The sequence below is a fragment of the Oncorhynchus mykiss genome, chromosome 3 (assembly GCF_013265735.2).
Source record: "Oncorhynchus mykiss isolate Arlee chromosome 3, USDA_OmykA_1.1, whole genome shotgun sequence".
NCBI classification, from domain to species: Eukaryota; Metazoa; Chordata; class Actinopteri; order Salmoniformes; family Salmonidae; genus Oncorhynchus; species Oncorhynchus mykiss.
Genome location: NC_048567.1, coordinates 57,455,148 through 57,481,553, shown reverse-complemented (window position 1 = coordinate 57,481,553; position 26,406 = coordinate 57,455,148). Strand labels below are relative to the sequence as shown.

The following is a 26,406-nucleotide window of genomic DNA, read 5'->3' as shown; positions in this document are numbered from 1 at the left end:
TGCATTGAAGAATACTGGCATCTACTGGTCTGTGTGAGAAATGTAGGATTTTCCAGACATCATTACAGCTTCAGGGATCATCAACTTGATTCGGCCACGGGTAGATTTTTTTCTTCAGCCGATGGTCAGGCGGCCATTACTTAATTACAAAAAAATAGCTGACTGTAAATTGACCACAAAAAACCTAAAAATAGATTTAACGTTTGACTAAAATAATAATTTTAAACCTTTATTATGTTCGGGAATATTTCGGGGGAAAAAAGTTTATAATTTGGTGCTGATTGGCTGGTGTTTTAAGTCTTATGTCCATTAATAAAATAAATAACTGAATAAATATTGGGGAACCCTGGTCCATGTTATCCAATTTAACAGTAAACAGTCAGCTTCCTTATACTGCACAACTTTAACAAAATATCCTTTCCTCAATTTAGGCTACAGACTGGTTAAAGTTTACTTGAACACTACCAGCAGCAGGCATGTCTCCTCTGGGGGTATAATCCTGATCCTTTGTTCCCAGGCGCAGACAAATGGGAATTACAGTAATTATACTGATGACAAGCCTGAAACAAAAGGCCTGGAGGAGAGAACTAAAACTGGGTGGCCAGAGGAGAGGACAACAGTACAGTGAGTCAGACCTTAAAAAGAGCCCCAAACTGCAGCTCTGATTTCAACCACATTTAGTGTCTTCTCAGAGCAGAATTTAGATTCCCTCTATGGACAGAAACTACTCACCCCAGAATCTGCTTACCCCATTGCGGTCAAAAGCGTATGATTACACTCATATGCACACTCTCCCTGTATTCATCTACACACAGACACACACAATGTCAGACTTGGGTGTTGGCCAATAGTACCGGGAGGCAGGGTCATCAGGGGGAGAGGCGGATGGAGGATGGCTGCTGCAGTGCCCCCTTCCTGCCTGTTGGTAGTGTGTGTGTGGGTATGTGTGTGTGTGTGCATCCTCTCTCTAGTCTCCACCCCCAGTCTGAGAGACAGACCCCTCCCGCTCCCTGGTCCCTTCAGACAGACAGATGGCTACCCCCTCCTGTTTCCCCCTGGCTCAGGGCTGGTAAACATAGTAGGGATTTGTCCTATCATCATGAATACTCTACACTTCATTTCAACATGGCCTTCTCTGTCATTTCCCCTCTGTGACTTTCACCAGGGGAATGTTGATGTTCTGAGACAAGCTGGCAGACTGACTGGGTCTACCGTTCTACTTTTAGTCAACACTTTCTTTATCTTGTTTGTTTTAAAAGTTCACAGGAGGTGGTGATGAAGAATAAATACAGGCAGAATGTACACTCTCCCGCCAGCCCAAATCAATTCTGACCTACAACACAATTAGACAATTCCCAGACCTGTCTGTCTGTCCCACCTTGGCTAACTAGCGAGTAGCAGAGTATGGATACCCACCCAGAGATATATGCTACAGGATATTGAGGCTGGTGGCCATCCTGTCTGATGACACGCTGGTAAAAATAAGCTCAGCTCAGTCGCTGTGGGACCCACGTCCCCATTAAACCTGCAGCTCTCTCTACAGCACTGTATGCTGTAGCCATCTCTAGCATACAGTGGCATCACTTGCCAAGAGGACAAATGACTCAGACAATTATATGACAAACAGCACCTACAGTCCTACACACAGTGGTTGAATGGCTGTCAGAGATAAACAAGGATGGGGACATCAGAGGAGTACATGCCCATCCTACTAGCATGAAGACATGCCACACAAAGCAAGCGGCCCCAGCCAGTAGGGCTAGCTCGGTATAGCCAGCCAGTAGGGCTAGCTCAGTATAGCCAGCCAGTAGGGCTAGCTCGGTATAGCCAGCCAGTAGGGCTAGCTCGGTATAGCCAGCCAGTAGGGCTAGCTCGGTATAGCCAGCCAGTAGGGCTAGCTCGGTATAGCCAGCCAGTAGGGCTAGCTCGGTATAGCCAGCCAGTAGGGCTAGCTCGGTATAGCCAGCCAGTAGGGCTAGCTCGGTATAGCCAGCCAGTAGGGCTAGCTCGGTATAGCCAGCCAGTAGGGCTAGCTCGGTATAGCCAGCCAGTAGGGCTAGCTCGGTATAGCCAGCCAGTAGGGCTAGCTCGGTATAGCCAGCTATATGTGTTCTCCATTAATAGACAGTTTCCTCGTGCCAAAATCCATCAGCCAATCTGTATTACAATGGACACTTAATGACATCTCATTCACTCAAACATGTTTGCTATTCATCCCTGTGAGCCATGGAAAAGAAGGATTCTCCCCACTCCTCTGATGTGGCTTGACCAGGCTTAGATTTAATCATGGCAAAGCCCATTCTCTTTTATTTTACTTCCAGTAGCTTGACAAACTACACACACACACACAGTGACCTCCCTCCCTTGTCTGCTGAGACAGTAGAAGTACATATTAGATCAGACAGGAATGGATGTAATGCAGATTCATATGCACGTACCCCCACCCCCCACACACACACTGTGGGCTCTCACTGCAGTGATTTTCCATGAGTCAGGGGAACAGCTGGGCTGAGTGGTTGAATGGCTGGAGGAGAGGAGAGGACAGCCAGCCAGCCAGTTAGACAACCTGTCCCTGTCCGGACAGACAGAGCCCAGAGGCAGAGCTACACCATAGTTACCTAACACATAGCACCCTGTCATTACTCTGGATGCCTGACCCTCCTTCCCTCCCTCATATCAAAGGTTTAGCAGCTGATTCTGGATCAGTTTTGTGTTCTTAGCACTACCATGGTTGGAGTCAGAACTGGGGGTTGACTGGACTGGTCCTAGACCAGTGCTTGGGGCTGGTAGTGAGTGATCCTGATAATATTATGCTACAGCTACTGTGTGTGTTGTTCCCAGCAGCCTAGCACAGTGACTCAGCAATAGGTATTCTAGTCAGCAGGCAGTACTCAGGAGCCTGAGGGAGAGCAGTCCTAAAGTAGGGTAAAAAACAACAACAAGTAAACACGAAACATAAACACACACACACACACACCAGTATTTCCAGTCCACTTTACACATATGATGCTCCCTGACTACCCCTGTTAATGCTTGAATTCCTGAAGTGAAAACCGTGAAATAAGAGTCTCCTCCTCCAGTTATATAGAGATGAGTAGCCTACCCATCATATCTTCTCTCTGCTGAATGCAGCACTACAGGAGGTACTACGGCTATAGCTCTGGTATTTATCGTTTACTGGACATAGTAGACTTAGGGTCTAAAGGCCGACGGTTCGGCCTGAACTTAAGCTCCAACGTGTATTCTTCATGCTTTGGCCCTATATGCATATTCACTAGACTCAGCCATTCCCTAGTGCTGTGTTATGGTCACATCTCAGATCGAGATGAGATATTACATGGGACAGGGCTTCCAGATAAGCGGTGTGTGTGTATCTGCGTGTGTGCAGAGGCTTTAGCCCTGGCTCTGTGTGTCTCCACACCTCCACATTACTGCATCTAGTAAAGGCCACATCGCTGCTCCTGCCTGAGGCTGTACAACCATCCCTACAGAACTAACACTAGCCTGTTAGACAGCTCACTACCATCCACGAGTTACATTCCCCACACCTCCTCCATCTCACATAGTTCAGTATAGAGATGGGTGCTGGAGGCATAGGTAGAGAGTTATAAGAGAGAGGCCATAGAGATGAATATAAACACTCCATCTATTTCTATGTATTAGGCCCAAACCATGGGACATCAATGTTCTGATAGTCTGGTGTTTTTAGGCAAACAGTGTGTAAGGGACCAGTGTTCTGATGTTCTGGAGGTGAGCATGGGACCGGTTACTGCAGGCAGGATGCGTAGCAACGTGACCACACAACATACTGACACTATGTAAAAAATACACCGTTATGATGAAGTGACGATAGAGAGGATTTGCAGGTTTGTTAGGCGAACATTATTGCGTAACAAGTATTATTCTCCTCCATGACAATCTGTCGGTGTATGAGCGCAGGATAAATGAAAAGCTGAGTTAAAGGCTAGCCTCTGACAACACGTCAAACACAACTCACACACACACGGCAGCTAGGGTTGCACATTTTGGGGAATATTCAGAGGTGGAAAACTTCCATGGGAATTAACAGGAATATATGCAACATTAATACCATTTAAATGTAATGTTTTTTTGCATTGGATATATTTACCATATCACATGAAGACCGAAACATAAACCTTATCATAAGTAGACAATTGCAAATTATTAAATCCTTCCAATAGAAATAAAAAAACTATTTAGTTATGAATTGAACTGAACTAATTATGATTTCACTGAACCAAAAGGGAATATTGAATGATTCCAATGATCCATCGCATCTCCCAAATACATTTTCAACATCTGTAAAATGATAGTCTAGAAACTAAAGCTTTGGTTGTCTTCCTCTCAGGCTTCCATGTCTTCTCCCTGGACCTCCTCAATGTCCACCTCTTGAACATCAGACTGAGACCTCATCTTCACTGTCACTTTCCAACCTTGTTGAGGGTGGCTCGTTGTCAGGCTCAAAAAAGCCTCAAAATTGCCTGGATGGCCACCAATTTTTCAACCCTTGTATTGGTCAGCCTGTTGTGTGCTTTGGTGTGTGTGTTCCCAAACAAAGACCACTTGCGCTCTGAGGCGGCTGATGTTGGTGGGATTTGGAAGATGATCGAGGCAACAGGGGAAAGAGCCTCAGATCCACAAAGTCCCTTCCACCAGGTGGCTGATGAGATATGTTGGCACAACTGCCATATTGCATCTCCATCCCAAAGCCCTTGCTTGGAAGTGTACTTCGCCAGACTGCCAAGAACCTTGCCCTCATCCAGGCAAAGGTGGCGAGACACAGTAGTGATGACACCATAGGCCTTGTTGATCTCTGCACCAGATAGGATGCTCTTGCCAACACACTTGGGGTCCAACATGTTTGCTGTGGCGTGTATGGGCTTCAGGCAGAAGTCTTTACACTTTTTGATGCATTTCAGAACTGCAGTTTCCTCTGCTTGGAGCAACAGTGAAGAGGGCAGTACGGTTTTTTTCTCTTACATCTGCAAGCAGAGTCTGAACATCAGACAGAATGGCATTGTCTCCCTCAATCCGTGCAATGGCTACTGCTATAGGTTTCAGGAGTTTCAGGCTGCTTACCACTCTCTCCCAAAATACATCATCCAGGAGGATCCTCTTGATGGGGCTGTTCATATCGGCAGACTGTGATATGACCATTTCTTGGAGAGACTCCTTCCCCTCCAGGAGACTGTCAAACACCAAACGGGTGTTGCTGGGCAGCTTCAATGTGGTGCTCTTAATCTTCTAATTTTGCTTGGTGAGGTAGATTGCTGCCATAACTTGATGACCATTCACATACCGAACCATTTCCTTGGCTCTCTTGTAGAGTGTATCCATTGTTTTCAGTGCCATGATGTCCTTGAAGAGCAGATTCAATGCATGAGCAGCACAGCCAATGGGTGTGATGTGAAGGTAGGATTCCTCCACTTCAGACCAAGCAGCCTTCATGTTCGCAGCATTGTCTGTCACCAGTGCAAATACTTTCTGTGGTCCAAGGTCATTGATGACTGCCTTCAGCTCATCTGCAATGTAGAGACCGGTGTGTCTGTTGTCCCAGCATTTCTCTGAGACATTTCTTTGACCCCATTGAGTTAAAAAAAACATGATTCCAGGAGGACCATCAGCTGTTGCTACCATTTTCACCTCGAATAGAAGTAGAGGGGCTTTTGTCAGAGATTGCTTGTTGTGAGCACTGAGGGAACTTTATGCACTTGGCCAGATGATTCTGCATCTTTGTTGCATTCTTCACATATGATTTGGCACAGTATTTGCAAATGTACACAGCTTTTCCTTCTACATTAGCTGCAGTGAAATGTCTCCGCACATCAGATAGTGCCGGTGGCATTTTCCTATAAAGATGAGAAAATATATATTTTTTTAAATCTAAAAATAAAAATTCCATGTACAGATAAATAGTTAAGTAGTTACATTAAACAACTCCTTAATAAGAAAAATGTTTTAAAATTAAACAAGTATGGAAACAGGTGAATTAACACTCCTCAGTTAGCAGGCTCAAGCAAGCTAAAACCCACATGGTAGCAAAAAACTAACTAGCATAAATTGTTAACAAGTTAGAAATGATTTAAACACTTTGCTGTAGGCTACTATTCACTATATAAATTATATTCACCCCATCCAGTATTGTAATCAAAACTTACCAGAAAGCACATAGTCCTTGGCTCAGACAGTGTAGTAGTGTGAGCTCAATAGCATCTCATTAGCATGCAAGATCTTGAGAATCAACTTTACATGTGAAGCAAGTGATGGAAGAATGCACTGTGCATGCAGAAGGTTGCAATTCCATCGAATTGGGGATAGTTTGGGGATAGTTCAACCAAAATATGCCACAAGATCTAGAATTGCCTTATGTGTATCCCACAAAAAAGGTTCACTGTTATAAGCTCTCTTTTTTGATGAATTTAAGCAACATTTCCATGAAAGATTCCGGGGGATAATCTGGAAATTTACTGGAAAGTTTACGACCCTTTGCAACCCTAGTGGCAGCTGATGTTTTACTCAGCAGGTTCACCGCTTGCCCTCCCCTAGCCCTTTGTCTTCTCCCCCTCCAAGCCTATTCTTTGGGCAGAGGCAGAGTCAGTGAGTGAAAATGACACACCATCACCAGACGGGGCAGGGCAGGGTAGGGCCAGGCTGGGTCGACGTGGGCTGAGGACAGAGTGACCACACACATGCACAGGGATAGATACACAAACGCACACCCGCACACACACGGACAGCGGAAGCACAGTGCCAGTAACGGGACAGGCCTGTCCTACAGGATAGAAAAGGGCATCAGTCTGCAACATGATGACAAACAGGAAGCAGCTAATTTGTGATGTTTGACACTACATGACAGAAATCTGGGATCTACAGCCTGATCGGACTCCCTCTTCTCTGGGAGGACTTGTCTTAAAGTGACTAGTTTTGCAGGTAAAATGGGTCAAAAAAGAGACTCCCTCAAGTTTGGCCCAAGCCATTAAATAGGCTAAGCATTGGCTAGCCCATGGAAACAAACAAGAAGAGAACAGGGGACATATTTGATCAACCTTCCACAAACGAACACCATTCATGTTCTTGAACAAAGAAGTCTCTTTCATGGAGAAGATGGGCTAACTGTTGTAGCCTAACTGTTTGGGTCTTGCTGGTATCGTGTGGTTAGTAGCTAGGGGAAACCTTTGAGATTGCTATCTTTCAGAATGCTATTAGAAGGTAAAGAATGAGGTTGTGGCTACCTGTAGAGACAGAAGGGCAGGAATGAAGCCCTGACTAGCTAAGACCAACCCATAACAGAAGACAGGAGGGGCAGGCAGAATTACCACAAACGTCCACACCCCGTCCTTATAGGGGAGGCAGGCCATTTCCTTTTCTCTGACATAGACTTACCCGTGTGTGTGTGTGTGTGTGTGTCAAGTATGTCCATGTGTTTGTGTGTTTCCTCAGTGTGTAGTCTCTGTAAGTCAGAATGGCACACGGCAGCGGGGGGCTTTCACTTTGAGAGAGACAAGGACAGGGACCTCAGGCACCCGTCTGTGTTTCCCTAAATAGCCAAAATACCCTGCCTTGTAAGAAACTGTTTCACTTACAGTGGGGCAAAAAAGTATTTAGTCAGCCACCAATTGTGCAAGTTCTCCCACTTAAAAAGATGAGGCCTGTAATTTTCTGTTTGAGGTTGTGGACAGGTGTCTTTTATACTGATAACAAATTCAAACAGGTGCCATTAATACAGGTAAGTGGAGGACAGAGGAGCCTCTTAAAGAAGAAGTTACAGGTCTGTGAGAGCCAGAAATCTTGCTTGTTTGTAGGTGACCAAATACTTATTTTCCACCATAATTTGCAAATGAATTCATAAAAAATCCTACAATGTGATTTTCTGGATTTTTCTTCTCATTTTGTCTGTCATAGTTGAAGTGTACCTATGATGAAAATTACAAGCCTCTCTCATCTTTTTAAGTGGGAGAACTTGCACAATTGGTGGCTGACTAAATATTTTTTGCCCCACTGTATGTCTGAGGTCAGTGGGATAAGGTGGTAAAGGGCAAACATTTGGGGGAATCCCAACTCTGAATATCAATAGATCAAATCAAATGTTATTGGTCACATACACATGGTTAGCAGATGTTATTGCGAGTGTAGCGAAATGCTTATGCTTCTAGATCCAACAGTGCAGCAGTATCTGTTGAGCCTTCTTCACCACACTGTCTGTGCGTGGACCATTTCAGTTTGTCGGTGATATGTACACCGAGGAACTTAAAACGTGCATGGCCACACAGTCGTGGGTGAACAAGGAATACAGGAGAGGGCTGTGAACGCACCCTTGTGGGGACCCAGTGCTAGCGGAGTGGAGAAGTTGTTTCCTACCTTCACCACCTGGGGGTAGCCTGTCATGAAGTCCAGGACCCAGTTGCACAGGGTGGGATCGAGACCCAGGGTCTCAAGCTTAATTATGAGTTTGGAGGGTACTATGGTGTTGAATGCTGAGCTGTAGTCAATGAACAGCATTCTTACATAGGTACAGTGCCTTGCGAAAGTATTCGGCCCCCTTGAACTTTGCGACCTTTTGCCACATTTCAGGCTTCAAACAAAGATATAAAACTGTATTTTTTTGTGAAGAATCAACAACAAGTGGGACACAATCATGAAGTGGAACGACATTTATTGGATATTTCCAACTTTTTTAACAAATCAAAAACTGAAAAATTGGGCGTGCAAAATTATTCAGCCCCTTTACTTTCAGTGCAGCAAACTCTCTCCAGAAGTTCAGTGAGGATCTCTGAATGATCCAATGTTGACCTAAATGACTAATGATGATAAATACAATCCACCTGTGTGTAATCAAGTCTCCGTATAAACGCACCTGCACTGTGATAGTCTCAGAGGTCCGTTAAAAGCGCAGAGAGCATCATGAAGAACAAGGAACACACCAGGCAGGTCCGAGATACTGTTGTGAAGAAGTTTAAAGCCGGATTTGGATACAAAAAGATTTCCCAAGCTTTAAACATCCCAAGGAGCACTGTGCAAGCGATAATATTGAAATGGAAGGAGTATCAGACCACTGCAAATCTACCAAGACCTGGCCGTCCCTCTAAACTTTCAGCTCATACAAGGAGAAGACTGATCAGAGATGCAGCCAAGAGGCCCATGATCACTCTGGATGAACTGCAGAGATCTACAGCTGAGGTGGGAGACTCTGTCCATAGGACAACAATCAGTCGTATATTGCACAAATCTGGCCTTTATGGAAGAGTGGCAAGAAGAAAGCCATTTCTTAAAGATATCCATAAAAAGTGTCGTTTAAAGTTTGCCACAAGCCACCTGGGAGACACACCAAACATGTGGAAGAAGGTGCTCTGGTCAGATGAAACCAAAATTGAACTTTTTGGCAACAATGCAAAACGTTATGTTTGGCGTAAAAGCAACACAGCTCATCACCCTGAACACACCATCCCCACTGTCAAACATGGTGGTGGCAGCATCATGGTTTGGGCCTGCTTTTCTTCAGCAGGGACAGGGAAGATGGTTAAAATTGATGGGAAGATGGATGGAGCCAAATACAGGACCATTCTGGAAGAAAACCTGATGGAGTCTGCAAAAGACCTGAGACTGGGACGGAGATTTGTCTTCCAACAAGACAATGATCCAAAACATAAAGCCAAATCTACAATGGAATGGTTCAAAAATAAACATATCCAGGTGTTAGAATGGCCAAGTCAACGTCCAGACCTGAATCCAATCGAGAATCTGTGGAAAGAACTGAAAACTGCTGTTCACAAATGCTCTCCATCCAACCTCACTGAGCTCGAGCTGTTTTGCAAGGAGGAATGGAATGTCTCTCGATGTGCAAAACTGATAGAGACATACCCCAAGCGACTTACAGCTGTAATCGCAGCAAAGGGTGGCGCTACAAAGTATTAACTTAAGGGGGCTGAATAATTTTGCACGCCCAATTTTTCAGTTTTTGATTTGTTAAAAAAGTTTGAAATATCCAATAAATGTTGTTCAACTTCATGATTGTGTCCCACTTGTTGTTGATTCTTCACAAAAAAATACAGTTTTATATCTTTATATTTGAAGCCTGAAATGTGGCAAAAGGTCGCAAAGTTCAAGGGGGCCGAATACTTTCGCAAGGCACTGTATTTATTTGTATTTGTTTAGATGGGATAGGGCAGTGTGCAGTGTGATGGCGATTGCATCGTCTGTGGACCTATTGGGGCGGTAAGCAAATTGGAGTCTAGGGTGACAGGTAAGGTGGAGGTGATATGATCCTTGACTAGTCTCTCAAAGCACTTCATGATGACAGAAGTGAGTGCTACGGGACAATAGTAATTTAGTTCAGTTACCTTAGCTTTCTTGGGAACAGGAACAATGGTGGCCATCTTGAAGCATGTGGGAACAGCAGACTGGGATAGGGATTGATTGAATATGTCCGTAAACACACCAGCCAGCAAGTCTACGCATGCTGTGAGGACGCGGCTAGGGATGCCGTCTGGGCCGGCAGCCTTGCGAGGGTTAACACGTTTAAATGTTTTACTCACATCGGCTACAGAGAAGGAGAGCCCACAGTCTTTGGTAGCGGGCCGTGTCGATGGCACTGTATTGTCCTCAAAGAAGTTGTTTAATTTGTCTCGGAGGAAGACGATGTCTGCGACAGGGCTGGTTTTATTTTTGTAATCCGTGATTGTCTGTAGACCCTGCCACATACGTCTCGTGTTTGAGCCATTAAATTGCAACTTCACTTTGTCTCTATAATGACGCTTTGCTTGTTTGATTGCCTTACGCAGAGAATAACTACACTGTTTGTATTTGGCCATGTTTCCAGTTGCCTTGCCATGATTAAATGCGATGGTACACGCTTTCAGTTTTGCGCAAATGCTGCCATGTATCCATGGTTTCTGGTTAGGGAAGGTTTTAATAGTCACAGTGGGTACAACATCTCCTATACTCTTCCTTATAAATTCGCTCACTGAGTCAGCGTATACATCAACGTTATTGTCTGAGGCTACCCGGAACATATCCCAGTCCACGTGATCGAAGCAATCTTGAAGCGTGGAATCCGATTGGCCAGACCAGCGTTGGATAAACCTAAGCACGGGCGCTTCCTGTTTTAGTTTCTGCCTATAGGAGGGGAGCAACAAGATGGAGTCATGGTCAGATGTGTCAGATCGCGGAAGTTAGAGTAACAGTGGTTGAGTGTGTTACTCACTCGTGTACTGGATTCGATATGCTGATAGAATTTTGTTAAAATCCCCAGCTACAATAAATGCATCCTCAGGATATATGGTTTCCAGTTTGCATGAAGTCCAGTGTAGTTCCTTGATGGCCGTTTAGGTATCCGCTTGTGGGGGGATAAACACGGCTGTGACGATAAGCGAGGAGAGTTCTCTTGGGAGATAATACGGTCGGCATTTGATTGTAAGGAATTCTAGGTCAGGTGAAGAAAAGGACTTTGAGTTCTTGTATGTTGTTACAATTACACCATGAGTTGTTAAATCAATTTGCACGCTGATAGCCACTGACCTCAGGGTTAAAGGTCACTCATAAAGGATTTAGGCATAACTGTTTGCACATGGAGCACCAGCTCATTTAACCAGAGCCGTTGAAACAATTGCAAATATGCTAGCTAGGAGCTACAGTACACACTCATACTGTTATGTAACTTAAACCATGAATTCAGTGTAAATAACACTCAGCCTGTCCATCAGGTCCAGATAAGCATAATGCATACTGTAGTACTCATTTAAGAGAACGTATTCCATCTTCAAGAGAGGCTATGGGCCTGTGCAACCCATGTAAAGTCATCACTCTGAATGATTGGATTACAGAGCATGGGTCAGGGAGAGGAGACCGGTCACCATCTTCACTTTTGTGTTTCTAACACATGAAGAGTGTTTGAGATGTGTTCCTCAGACATATATTAATTGGTGTAGGTGCTTGCTAAGGTGTTGCATTCTCTCCAGTGCTTGTAAGTTGGGAGGTACCGGAATGCCTGAAAACACCCCCACCTTTATAATAAAGCATTGCATGGCACACTATCATCACTTTTGCGTAGAGACACTTGCAGAAGTTGCACACATGGGGAATTTTTTTGTAGCCTCGGGTCCGGGAAAAAGTTGGCTTTTTATGAACGCATTTCATTTTGAGAATCTGAGATCAATAACAACAACCCTGTCTTGAATCCATAAATAGCCTAGGCCTAGGTGTGTGGAGACACACATACTGGACAATATGAGGAAGAAATTAGTCCTCAAAAAGCTTTCCAGTTCCTCTGATTCACCCAAGGATGCAAGGCTCACTCAGCCTGTGTGTAAAAAGCCTCTCTCTCGTTTAACTTTGTAAAACAATGCTGTTCGCTCAATAGGCCTATTTGGAAGTTGATAACATATTTGGTATGTTTGTCTTCTATTTTCAGCAGGAGCCATTTGCTTTCCAATCTGTGTTTTCCCACAGATTTGGCCTGTTTTGGCAGCATGCTGTTTACTGACAGATTTGGCCTGTTTTGGCAGCATGCTGTTTACTGACAGATCTGGCCTGTTTTGGCAGCATGCTGTTTACTGACAGATTTGGCCTGTTTTGGCAGCATGCTGTTTACTGACAGATCTGGCCTGTTTTGGCAGCATGCTGTTTACTGACAGATTTGGCCTGTTTTGGCAGCATGCTGTTTACTGACAGATCTGGCCTGTTTTGGCAGCATGCTGTTTACTGACAGATTTGGCCTGTTTTGGCAGCATGCTGTTTACTGACAGATTTGGCCTGTTTTGACAGCATGCTGTTTACTGACAGATTTGGCCTGTTTTGGCAGCATGCTGTTTACTGACAGATTTGGCCTGTTTTGACAGCATGCTGTTTACTGACATATTTGGCCTGTTTTGGCAGCATGAAGGTTTACTGACAGATTTGGCCTGTTTTGGCAGCATGAAGGTTTACTGACAGATTTGGCCTGTTTTGGCAGCATGCTGTTTACTGACAGATTTGCCGCAAGTTCTCAGCCTATATGCCTTGTGATTGGGCTACACACAATCCACAGCTAGGCAATTTACAAAAAACAAGCTATTGATCATCTGTGGATAAATTATAGGCCTACTCCTGCTGTATCCTGAACTATTTCATTTTTCTGAACTGACAATAGTAATTCTATAACTTCGGCAAAATGCATTTCCATTTATCAGGGGTGCTGCAGAACCTCCAGCACACTTCCCTTCACCTATAACCCTATAAGGATGTAGATGTGAGTTGATCAGTAGAATGGTGGTACAGTTACAGTATCATATTGTTGTCGATCAGCAGAACAGTGGTGCTAGCTATGTAGAGCTGCCATGACACAGCAGCTCTAGCCTAACCTGTACTCACTTCCTCAGTAAGGCTGACTGGGCAAAACGGAACAATTCTGACAATGTGATATAGATAGAATAGATACACAGGAAAATGATAGGGCAGAATCCAGAGGATTAACGGAAGCTGTTCTCCTAAAAACCATTTGAATAGAAACATCTAATCTGCACAAAGGGTCAATAACAATTTGCATGGATCTATGCCCAAGGGGTCTTCAGAAGAATCAGTATCTCAGGAAGTGCAGCCTTGACAGGCCCTTCTCCACTATAATCCTGTTTATCGGTGACAGAGCAGGTTCAGAGACAGCCAGTCTGCTTATTGAGTCTGTTAGGGCCTGGTTTCTACTTCAAAGCAGACCAGCCTAGCCCTATGCAATGCTGTGGTAATCCAATTGCTAAAGGAGAGGCTGCCACAAAGCCTAAGAAAACACATTGGAGTGTGCTGAGCACACAAGTCAGACAGATGTATTGTTCATCACAAGAAGAGAGGACAGAGAGAAAAGAAAACATCAAAGTCTGGCTGGAGTGATTGATTGACACTGACAGATCCTCGTCACTCAAACATCGACAGAGAAGCAGAATGTCAGGGAGAGTGTCACCTGTCCTGTAGCAAAGTTTGAATACCGATGACTTAGACAAGATATACCCAAGATAACCTTCAGACATCATCAAAGCACAGAACAGAACAGTGTACTGTCTACACTCAGTATGTTTTATTTTTATGAAATAGTTTTTAAATCATAGCTAAAGTTCGTACTGCTACAGATTCCGCGACGCGGTCAGCAAGTTTGTGTCCCGGATTCCTGTTTAGCAGCTAACTGCTACTTGTCATCCTCAAAACGGAGCAGGCTAATGCTAGCAGCGCTAGCCCACCGGTGTTATCCACGTCTGGGCAGAAATACTTCAGGTGGGAGAGGATTTCCACACAATCACAAGATCAAGATGAAGGTGGAACTGGATGGACAGGGATTTGTCTGCCCTAAATGCACCACCATCAAGCAGTTTAGGAAAGAGATCCTCCGGCTGTTAGCTCGGCTGGGAGAAAAAGATGACCTGCTTTCTAAGTACACCGACCTTGCTGTAACCCAGGCAAACCCAATCTCAGTTTTAAATGCCTCCTGTAGCAAAGCTGTCAATAAGTCAGGCGGCGTTGATCTGTCCCAATCTAACAGACAGATGTTCAAAATCAACTCCGCGGCCTACCTGAGAAGATCCGATCCAGCTATCAAACAGCTTTGCCCCGCTTGAGATGGACCTACCAGCTCCGGGAGTCAGCACAGATCCTTGGTGTATACCAACAGCCGGCGGCCTCCCAGTGGCACCCTCCCCCACACCCACCGCAGTTCAGAAGGTTGCTTCCCCATCGGATTCCAGCACGATCACCATCATTGTGGGAAGCTCGAAGGTGAGAGATTTTGGCCTGCCTACGATCTGTGGACCGAACAAGGTCCACGGTCATCCAGGAGCCCATGTCCATGACATCAACAGCCACTTGCCCACGGTTCTGGCCAACTACTCCAATACTGAAACTATCGTCACGCTCATAGGTTAACGACCTACGTTTTAGGTCATCTGTGGAACTGAGGGAAGACTATAAACTTTTTTTTTTTTAAACACCCTCGCTAGCACAGGGAAGAAAATAATTATTTCAGGCTGCCGAAGGGATTCGGAACATTTCAGCCGACTCTTTGCCCTGAACACTTACTGAAGAAAGTTTGCAACGACAGGAATGTCTCTTTTTGTGACAACTTTGATTTGCTGTGGGAGCAACCAGCACTTCTTAAAAAAAGAGACCGGATTCACCCCAACCGCAGGGGTTCCAGTATTATTTCCAGCAACATCGAAACTGTTTTAGAGACTGACGGACAGGGTCTGGAAGTGCTCCAGTTCTCCCTGTCAGAATAAGCAACAGAGGACTTGGAAAGCATATCAACTCCTGTAGACATGATGAGTAACCTAATTTATGTTCCTTTAACGCAGCCTTCTAGTAAGTTTATACAAACTGTCATCTGTTACCATTATGAAAGATTGGAGACTGTCAGAAAAAATGCTTGTAAAGTTAATAATTTGGTAGCTATTCTATACGTTACCTTGAGGCAGATGCCCCAGGGGCAGAGTAGCCCACACTCATTGAATATGGCTCTTTTAAATGTTCGAGCAATCACAAGTAAAACCTTTCTCGTGAATTACCTCATTCCTGAGCACAAAGTTGATTGCATGTTTCTCACTGAAACATGGCTGTCTTCAGACTGTAGTGCTTCTCTTATTGAAGCCTCCCCCGGACTACAGCTTCTCATACTCTATCAGAAAAGGGAAAAAGGTGGGGGGACAGCCTCTATTGTTAATAATGCTCTCAGCTGTAAGGACATTTCAATCGGCGTCTTTGGGTATTTTGAGAATTATGCTATACTGTTTAAATGTCGGCCACCAGTGCTGGCCATAACCCTGTATAGGTCACCAGGTACTACCCCACTTTCTTTACTGATTTAGATGAACTATTGTCTATTGTCCTTGATAAAATCATTGTGTGGGGCGATTTAAATATTTGTCGACAAAGCCCATTGAATTTATTAATCTTTTGAGCTCTATGGACTAGAGGTCGACCAATTAATCAGAATGACTGATTAATTAGGGCCGATTTCAAGTTTTCATAACAATCGGAAATCGGTATTTTTGGGCGTGGATTTGCCGATATTTTTATACCTTTATTTAACTAGGCAAGTCAGTTCAGAACACATTCTTATTTTCAATGATGGCCTAGGAACAGTGGGTTAACTGCCTCGTTCAGGGGCAGAACGACAAATTTTCACCTTGTCAGCTCGGGGGATCCAATCTTGCAACCTTACAGTTAACTAGTCCAACGCAATAACGACCTGCCTCTCTCTCGTTGCACTCCACAAGGAGACTGCCTGTTACACGAATGCAGTAAGCCAAGGTAAGTTGCTAGCTAGCATTAAACTTATCTTATAAAAAAAACAATCAATCATAATCACTAGTTAACTACACATGGTTGATGATATTACTAGATATTATGTCCTGCATTGCATATAATCTGACTGAGCATACAAGCATACAAGTATCTAAGTATCTGACTGAGCGGTGGTAGGCAGAAGCAGGCGCGTAAACATTCATTCAAACAGCACTTTCGTGCATTTTGCCAGCAGCTCTTGTGCGTCAAGCATTGCGCTGTTAATGACTTCAAGCCTATCAACTCCCGAGATGAGGCTTGTGTAACCGAAGTGAAATGGCTAACTAGTTAGCGCTCACTAATTGTCATTGTGTTGCTGGTTCGAGCCCAGGGAGGAGCGAGGAGAGGGACGGAGGCTATACTGTTACACTGGCAATACTAAAGTGCCTATAAGAACATTCAATAGTCAAAGGTTAATGAAATACAAATGGTATAGAGGGAAATAGTCCTATAATTCCTATAATAACTACAACCTAAAACTTCTTACCTGGGAATATTGTAGACTCATGTTAAAAGGAACCACCAGCTTTCATATGTTCTCATGTTCTGAGCAAGGAACTTAAATGTTTTCTTTCTTACATGGCACATATTGCACTTTTACTTTCTTCTTCAACACTTTGTTTTTGCATTATTTAAACCAAATTGAACGTGTTTCATTATTTATTTGAGGCTAAATTGATTTTACTGATGTATTATATTAAGTTAAAATAAGTATTAATTCAGTATTGTTGTAATTGTCATTATTACAAATAAATAAACTTTTTTTTTTTAAATGTCCGATTAATCGGTATCGGCTTTTTTGGTCCTCCAATAATCGGTATCGGCATTGAAAAATCATAATCGGTCGACCTCTACTATGGACTTTCTCCCAACATGTTACTGGGCCAACCCATAACCGCGGCATTACTTTGGACCTGGTTATTACCAAGGGGCTTTCTATTGACATATCCTCTATTGTTGATGTTGCTTTATCTGATCACCACTGTGTATTTTGTACTACCATGTTGCCCATAGCACAGGGTAATACTGAACGCATTATTAAGAAACGCTATCTTACCTCTGAAGTTGCTACAGATTTTACTGAGTGTATGAACAATACTCCATCCCCTATTTTGCCTTCCTCGTGTTGATTTAGTTGATAACTTTAATAGCAAATTAAAGGGCAACCATTGATGCCATGGCTCCAGTAAAGTTGAAAAAGGCCACATCCAAAAGGGGAGAGCCCCTTGGATGAGTGAGGAAACTAATCAATTAAAGAGAAATTGCAGAAAGGCAGAGCGGAAGTGGAGAAAGTCAAAGTTGCAGGTCAATTATGATTTTCTGAGAGAGCAACTTGGCATATACAACAAGGCAATTAGAAATGCTTATTCTAACTTGATCACTATTAAATCAGAATAATTCAAGAGTGCTCTTCTCGACCATTGATAGCCTGATAAATCCTACCCCGCAAACCTGTGAACTTTCCTCCTAATCTAAATGTGATGAGATTGCGGCATACTTCAGAGATAAAATAACCAACATTAGGCTGGGTATCAGTCAAGCACGACCTGATGAGAAGTTTGATGATACGTTCCCTAGCTTACCACGCAAAGGCACTACAGATTTATTTTCCCTGGTTGACACAGACATGCTCAGGAAAGTGATATCACAACTTCAGCCTTCTACCTGCCTTCTGGATCCTATCCTCACCACCTTCTTATAAAAAAAATGAATTGCATATCTGAAGAAGTGAAAGCTATTGTTAGTGTTCAAAGGCACTTTCTCCACTGCAAAAACCCCCAGCTATGGTGAAACCCCCTCTGAAGAAAAGTAATCTTGATTCTTCAGCGTTCAGCAATTTTTGGCCAATCTCCAACCTTCCATTCTTAACCTCACTAGGGTAGGGGGCACTATTTTCACCTCCGGATGAAAAGTGTGCCCAAAGTAAACTGCCTGCTACTCAGCCTCAGAAGCTAGGATATGCATATAGGTTTGAATAGAAAACACTAAAGTTTCCAAAACTGTTAAAATAATGTCTGTGAGTACAACAGAACTGATATGGCAGGCGAAAACCTGAGAAAAATCCATCCAGGAAGTGGTATTTTTTTTATGTTTGTAGTTTTCTATTGAATGCCATTACATTATCCATTGACTTAGGACTCAAATTCACTTCCTATGGCTTCCACTAGATGTCAACAGTCTTTAGAAATTGTTTCAGGCTTGTATTCTGAAAAATGAGAGAGTAAGACCACTTTGAATGAGTGGACCCTGCAGTGTCCCAGAGCTGTTTACTACGTGCGACCGAGAGCGCACCTTTCTTGTTTTTCATTTATATTGACAAAGCTATTGTCCGGTTGAAATATTATTGATTATTATGACTAAAAACAACCTGAGGATTGATTATAAACATCGTTTGACATGTTTCTACGACCTTAACTGATACTTTGGGGATTTTTCACCTGCCTGTTGTGACCGCCTTGGAGCCATTGGATTACTGAACAAAACGCACCAAATAAAACAGAGGTTTTTGGATATAAAGAGGGACTTTATCGAACAGAATAAACATTTATTGGGTAACTGGGAGTCATGTGAGTGCAACCATCTGAAGATCATCAAAGGTAAGTTATTAACTTTGTCGCCATTTTCGACTGTTGTTACTCCTGTACTTGGCTGGTAACTGTTTGTAATGTTGTGTGTGCTGGGCGCTGTCCTCAGATAATCGTATGGTATGCTTTTGCCGTAAAGCCTTTTTGAAATCTGACACAACAGTTGGATTAACAAGAAGTTCATATTTAAGCCGATGTATAACACTTGTATGTTTTTTGAATTTTTATTATGATTATTTCTGTTTTTGAATTTGGCGCTCTGCAATTTCCCCGGATGATGGCCAGGTGGGACGCTAGCAACAGCTAAATGTTTTAAATGCCAACTGTATTTTTTTACAATTCCAATCAGATTTTTGTGCCCACCACACTACAGAGACAGCCTTAGTTAAAGTGGTAAATTATCTTAGGACCAACACAGATGCCAAACAGCTCTCTGTCCTTGTACTCAGACTGGACAGGTGGGTGGCCTACCCGGTCAAGTTCTAAATTGGTTTAGGACCTATTTAAATCGGTCAAGAGTTTGTCACCCTTGGTGAACATAACTCAGAGAAAATACATATCACCTGGCGTTCCAAAGTTCGATTTTGCGTCCGGCACTGTTCAGTTTATATGTTACCCCTTGGCAGCGTTATCAGAAAGCACAGCATTGATTTTCACTGCTACAGAGACGATACACAACTTTATATTTCTGTGTCACCAGAGGATTTTAGCTCTACGGATAAATTAATAAACCGTATTAGTGATTTAAATACTTGGATGGCTCACAACTTCCTCCAGCTAAATCAAGACAAGATCGAGGTACTTATTGTTGGAGCCAAAGCACAGAGAGAATGTTTTATTTATTTATTTATCTAGCCACACATTTGAATTCACAGGCAATTCACCAGGCAAAAAACCTAGTTGTTATTTTAGATTCTGAATTAAATTTCATCACACACACATTAGGAATGTGACCAAAATAGCTTTTTACCACCTGAGGAACATTGTCATGATGCGGCCGTTTCTCTCTCAGGCTGATTACAGAGAGACTCATCCATGCTTTGATTACAAGAAGGCTTCCCTACTGTAATGCTCTTCGTTTGGTCTACCCAAGAAAGCCATTGGTCAACTGCAAAACATACAGAATTCTGCAGCACGGATACTGACCAAGACCAGACAGTATTATAAAACAGAAGGTACAGTACATTTCTCATATAAACAGGGATTATATTGTACAGTGTCAGAATTTAGAAGTCTCTGATACAGAGGGGTCGAAAATACTATTAGATGGTCAACGGGCACCTTCAGCTGTGCTTGAGTCATATTGAGTCTTGACGGACTGCAGCACTATGGACAGCAGCTACACTCAAAGGTTCTCTCTCCGCTCAACAAAGGGCCTGATGGAGAACTGTACAGCATGGTCAGAAGCCTCACTGACTCAAAACAAAACACATTGGAAATTCAACCAGTTTCCCATTACTATCACTTCACTCACTCCCAGATTTAGCAATCAAATGCTCTACATTTTAATAATAATAATAATAATAATAATAATAGTAATTTAAATACTAAAATAGCTGTGCAGCGACACTCCCCATCCAACCTGACAGAGCTTGAGAGGATCTGCAGAGAACAATGAGAGAAACTTCACAAATACAGGTGTGCCAAGCTTGTAGCGTCATACCCAAGAAGACGAGGCTGTAATCACTGCCAAAGGTGCTTCAACAAAGTACTGATTAAAGGTTCTGAATACTTATGTAAATGTGATATCAGTTTTCTATTTTTAATAATTTTGCTAAAATGTTTAACAACCTTTTTTTACTTTGTCATTATAGGGTATTGTGTGTAGATTGATGGGGGGGGGGGGGGGGGGGGGGGGAATGATTTAATCCATTTTAGAATAAGGCTGTAGCGTAACAAAATGTGGAAAAAGTCAAAAAGGGTCTGAATACTTCCGAATGCACTGTATTTGACGTTTCCGGGTACTCCATATTATGTCAAACGCTGCAAAAACACTTTCTGGCATTCTGATCGTTTTTATGTAACAACTTGAGAAAGTAAAGTCAGGTCTAACTTTGCATTGGGACTTTGTGTGTATACTAATGAAAATCCATATGTTACATATATCCTACCTACCTTTAATTAGAGAAATAGGCCTATCATCTTAGATAAATCTCACAGGAAACCAAACCTTTCTCTAATTGGCCTGATGAATAATATGATCAAATGTTCCCCAATCATCTCTGAAAGGGCTCTAATGAGCATCTGAGGGCAGGACTGAGTGAGTTAATGCCTATCCTTTCCCATCTCTTTTGTCTGGTTGCCACAGAGATCCCATATTTCACCTGCTGGTGAACTAGGTTAAGAATTTTAAGAGTGATAACATTGAATGTTTGCTTACTTTTCAAAATTGGTTTTCTTTCCCTCCAGCATAATGCTTTGACACAACCACCGAATACACAGAAAAAATGCAACGTATAAGGAAAATGTAAGCATGCCTGGGATTGAGATGTGCAATGCTGCCTAACTCGACAAATAAACTACCCCACAGATTAAATAACAGCCCAAATGAAATATCAACAGTACAAAGAGTGACAGACAAAGCAGAGATGCAGCCCAACAGGACACAGATGAGACCGCAGCAGGGACACTGACAACAAAGAGCTTGTCATGACTCTGGGTTGTGTTTAGCCTAGAGATGATGCCTTGACAGGGTTAACAAGAGAAGACAGAGGGGAGGGAGAGAAAAGGGGAGCTGGCAGGCAGCCAAAGAGAGGAGAAGACACACACACACACACTAGCAGTCCAGTATCAGTTCATTAAGACATACTCCAGTCCCCTTTCTCCCCATGCTATCCCATTCTCCTCCCCTCTGTGTCAACCCCATCATGGAGCTGCCCTGCTGCCAGCCCGGAAGTGCTCTCGCTGGCGCTCCACATCACCACAGTACAGCGCTGCCGCCTTAAAAACACCACTACCGCAGCAGCACCGGCATTAAAACCTGCTGCACAGCACACGAACAGGCACTTAGGTTAACTGCACACTCACACACACACACACACATATGATCATGGATGCAGACACAAACACGCTGGAGCAAGATACAATATGATCATCCATCCAATGACTTCAGTTCAGAGAACAAGGACAGAATGTAGCTAGCTAAAGAAATGAAATACGATGCAGAAGGACTGCTATATGGGGGCTAGTCTCAGACAGGGTTAAGAGGAATCTCACAAGAGAACAAGGAGGTAGATGGCAGTCTTCCAATAGTGCATTGGCTCAGATGGGGGGGGGGACGACGACAGAAAGACAGACAGTGTGTGGAGGTCGTGTGGAGGCCCAGAGCAGAGGACAGGAAGCTAAGATAGAACACCTAACCCCCCCCCTGTAAACATCACTGACTGCAGCCTTGTGCTCCCTCCAACCGCACATCAGTGTTTACAGTCTAACGGCTGTTTGCACCAAATAAATAGCTACACTACATTACAAGAAGAACACGGAGAGAGACTGTCCACTCAGACTTCCTCTGCCTAATCCTTACACTGGGGCTCTGTGCATTCCTAAGGCTTCGCAAAACATAACAAGGAAATATTTTGGATTAACGTTTAACACAGGCTTGTGTTTGTCTTGGTTCTACCGGCACAAAGTCCTCCTCAGTGGGTTGACATGACCCCTGAGATGTTTCAGTACTGAACCCTACAGTCATACCTGTCCCACAGTAGTGCTAGCTTCAACAGTCAGTCAGTCAGCTAGTCAGTCAGTCAGGTTTCCAAGAAGAAAAGGCTGGGCTTGCTGCTGTGCTGTACAGAGTGCATCATATTACAGTGACAAACAAGCCAGTACGCCACACATAGTTCTGTGTTGCTCTGTACAGTACATATCATACAAGGTGAATTAAGACCAGAGCATTAGCACAGGCTTTGGGGAAAGGGTCGAGGCTTACTGGACTGGATTTACTGCTCCCATCACTCAAACAAGGGACATGTTCATCTCCTTGCCTCTCACCACCTGAAGACAAGTGGGGCCGTGAACAACTGCAGCTGAGCTAAACGAAGGAGCAGCTTTCCATGACAAATGCCATCTATCATAAAAGAACATCCCCAGGGGAAAGACAAGTAGCAGTACTGGATTAGCAATGCAGAATATACTGACTGAGGAAGTATGTAGAACATAGAATATGGTTTGAGGCTACATTGGACAAGCAGCATTGCGCAATTAGCAGAACATATTATTGAGGAACTAGTTGTATACATAGAATATGGTTTGAGGATGCGTTGGACCAGTGCCAGTTTGCCTCAGGTTTGTATGATTTAGGTGGCCTCTTCAGTGACAACTTAATGCTAATACACCTTCAATGTAGCCACAGGGCTTATTGGCTTATCCTGATTTTGACACTGCATACTGTATATCATGTCAGTACAGCAACAAAGCCAATATCAGCCAGCCACTATAATGGTTTTGTGAGATTTGTGCCCTCTGTCCTCTTCTCTTCTGGCAGATGGCCATCATCCTCAGAGGAGAGAGGGACAGTGGGGGCGACACACAGGACTCCTCCAGCCAGAGGACAGGACTACACCAGCTAGTGAGCCAACCTCTCTCTCGCTGCTGCAGCCTGTAAGAAACAGGGCATTTGTCCCAAATGGCATCCTATTCCCTGCTGTGCACTACTTTTGACCAGGGCCTATAGGGCACCTCAGTGTCACAAGGCTCTGTGCCTCGGTGCAGACAGAGACTTCACAAACACCCTGGCACAGGGTGACAAGGCTTCAGCCCAATCTAGAGAGACAGGGTTCTTGCTGGGATGTCTCTGAACCAGACAGAAAGAGAGAGAGAGAGGTATAGGGAAAGAGCGAGTCAGAGGGACATATGGGAGAAAGAGAAAGGGAGTGACAAAGGCAGAGAAAGAGAGAGAGAGGGAGAAAAAGAAAGGTAAAGAAAAATAGTTATTGGGAAAGAGGGAGAGAGAGGGAGTGAGGCTAGAGAAAGAGGACCATTGAACCATCTACTGAGACATGGGGAGGGTAGGAGAGTTAAGAAGGCTGTGTGGAGACATTGAGGCGGAGTTGTCTAACTGGTTTCTTCAAGCCTCATCAAAACAGCTGATTCTGTGAGGTCATTGATTTGGTCAGAGAGACGGCCCAGCTTACCTGGTTTCCCAGGGTTACGGTGTGCTACAGTGTGAGTGGCAGATTGATGGCTGAGAGAAGTAAGAGAGAGAGAGTAGCCCTATCCTGCTCAGATTTAGAAGTGGCAAAAATGTGAGACAAAGGCAAGAGCTTAGGTTCTATTTTGCTGAGCTTGGGGTTGAGTATTATTTCCTGAGCTATAGAATCTGCGTAAGCTGCTGCTTTGGGTAACAAAACAGATTTAAATAGAGCTACAGGAGTTTGGTGTGTTTTGGTGGAGGGGTTTAGTGTGTTTTGGTGGAGGGGTTTAGTGTGCTTTGGTGGATTGGAGCAGGGCAGAATCAGATGGCGATTGCTGCAGAAGACGTGATCCTGAGTCTGGATGCCTCAAGGGATACTGCAGGGCCAGCAAGCACTGTACCAAACATAAACACACAGTACCGCAAGCAGGCCTATGTTCTGACAGGCCACAGTGCACAGACATTAGACACACATTCATCTTGCCTGGAGAAACCTCAGGATTAGCTGCTATAATGGCAGTGTAATATGCCTTTGAAAAATACTGCTCCCATTTTTGTGATATGTATTCAACATCAGACACACCTGCATCATTAAACTATCATTAGGTCTGCCATTACATGTTAAATGTTGTTTTAGAGTTGAAGTGAGGCAAGGCTGATGGGTCTACAGACACACCCTTGTATGGCAGAGACATGAAAAGAAAGACTGCAGCAGAGAAACCATTGTGAGAAAGGAAATGTCAACTACTAGCACACTGATCACAGCTCTCCCTCGGTTGTTAGCCTGTATGTCCTCATTACATATGTACAAATCATGATGATGTCCACTGTGAGCTGAGAGTACAGACATGTACTGTTGTTATCCCTGCCCTCCCTGTAAGTCTTAATGGGACAGTCTGCCAAATGAAGGACTAAAATCACAGACCGAACAATGAGACAGATATTTCAGCGGATGTATAAATGTGAAGCATCCGGTTGGCGTTTCCACTCACTACCAAATATGGCGGGCAGTGGGAGTAGATGGAACGAGATGGATTTTGGCCGACATTCTGGACATTTTCTCATCGATTAAACATTTGGATCTCAATACAGTTTTCTGTACCCAAACTAAAATCTGCTATGAACAAAGTGGACTACATTTTGTAGACTTTACCCTTTGCAAAAGTTATAAAAAATTGCCCTGTTTAGGAGTGCAAAGGCGAATTGAGTTATTGCACATGCACACTTCACAGAGTAGGCGTTCCCTAACAGAAATATGCAGATGCATACTAGAACGAGCCAATAGGATAATCGCTAGCGCGTGCTTGGCTCTGCCCACCTCCTTGCTTGTTATACCCACTATGACTAATTTGTTCCCATTGGAAACGACAAGCTGTGGTCTATCTTGGTTTAGTTACAAAAATCTTTGACTAAATACTACAGTACTACTACTACAGTAATTCCACACACATCACACACTAAGCTAGTGCAGTGTCAGTTACTACGTAGGCGGGCTAGGACTAGGCTACATGTAGAAGAGCAGGAGATTCACTATTCTTCCATGAGGGATTGGAGAGTATGCCACTTGTTCATTCCATTATATATTATCTTGATCCATTCAACAGAGACAAACAACAGGCCTGTAGTGACGACAGGACCAGATATAGGCCTAGTTCTAGGTTTGAGGATCAGTCAATGTGTTCAAAGTGAAAAGCTGTGGATATTCTTTGGTTAGGCTACAGGGCAATGTATTGGGAGATGTCAGTGACCATAAAGCCTGCACTACTTAGTCTGACCTTAAAATGTTCTCAGGCATCTACCCCAATTCTCCATTTATGGAGAATGCCCCATACACAGACTCTCTCTGGTTCTACCCAAATACTTTCCACATTACTGGGCCCATTAACCGCAGTCTGCATCCAGGCAAGCATCGCTCCGAAGCACAGCCACTGCCTGGCATGCTGTTCAGAGGCACGGCAGATAAATCATTACACTACCAGACAATGAAGACTTCCAACTTTTAACCTGTGACACTGCACTAGTGTCATCACTGTGAAGGATCAATATGGATTGCGGTACGTCTGGGCTGCAATTAAAAAGTGATTACAACCCTCTTAGGACCTGTGGAGCCCCATGCCTGAACCCCTCTCACTTAGTCATCACTAAACCTCTATGGAGCCCCTTCATCCTAGCAGTAGCCAGGCCAGGGCATCTCCAATTAGGACTCTCTCTTTTTCAACACAGCTTTCAGGTCCTAAAGACCACCTTCTAGTGCTCTGCCTTAGTTTACCAGCTCAGAGGGCCTGAGGCAGAAACAGCTAAACACAGAGACTGCAAGGGTGCAAAACAGGGCAGACACAAATGTCTGAATCCAACTAAACTATGTAGGCCAGGGCAAGT

The 26,406-nt window shown here is 43.8% G+C and overlaps 1 protein-coding gene across 30 annotated transcripts in view; it reads right to left on the bottom strand.

The window, feature by feature from the left end:
* clasp1a (cytoplasmic linker associated protein 1a) overlaps window positions 1–26,406 on the bottom strand; it is a 105,040-nt gene that overhangs the window by 69,629 nt on the left and 9,005 nt on the right. The window lies entirely within an intron of this gene.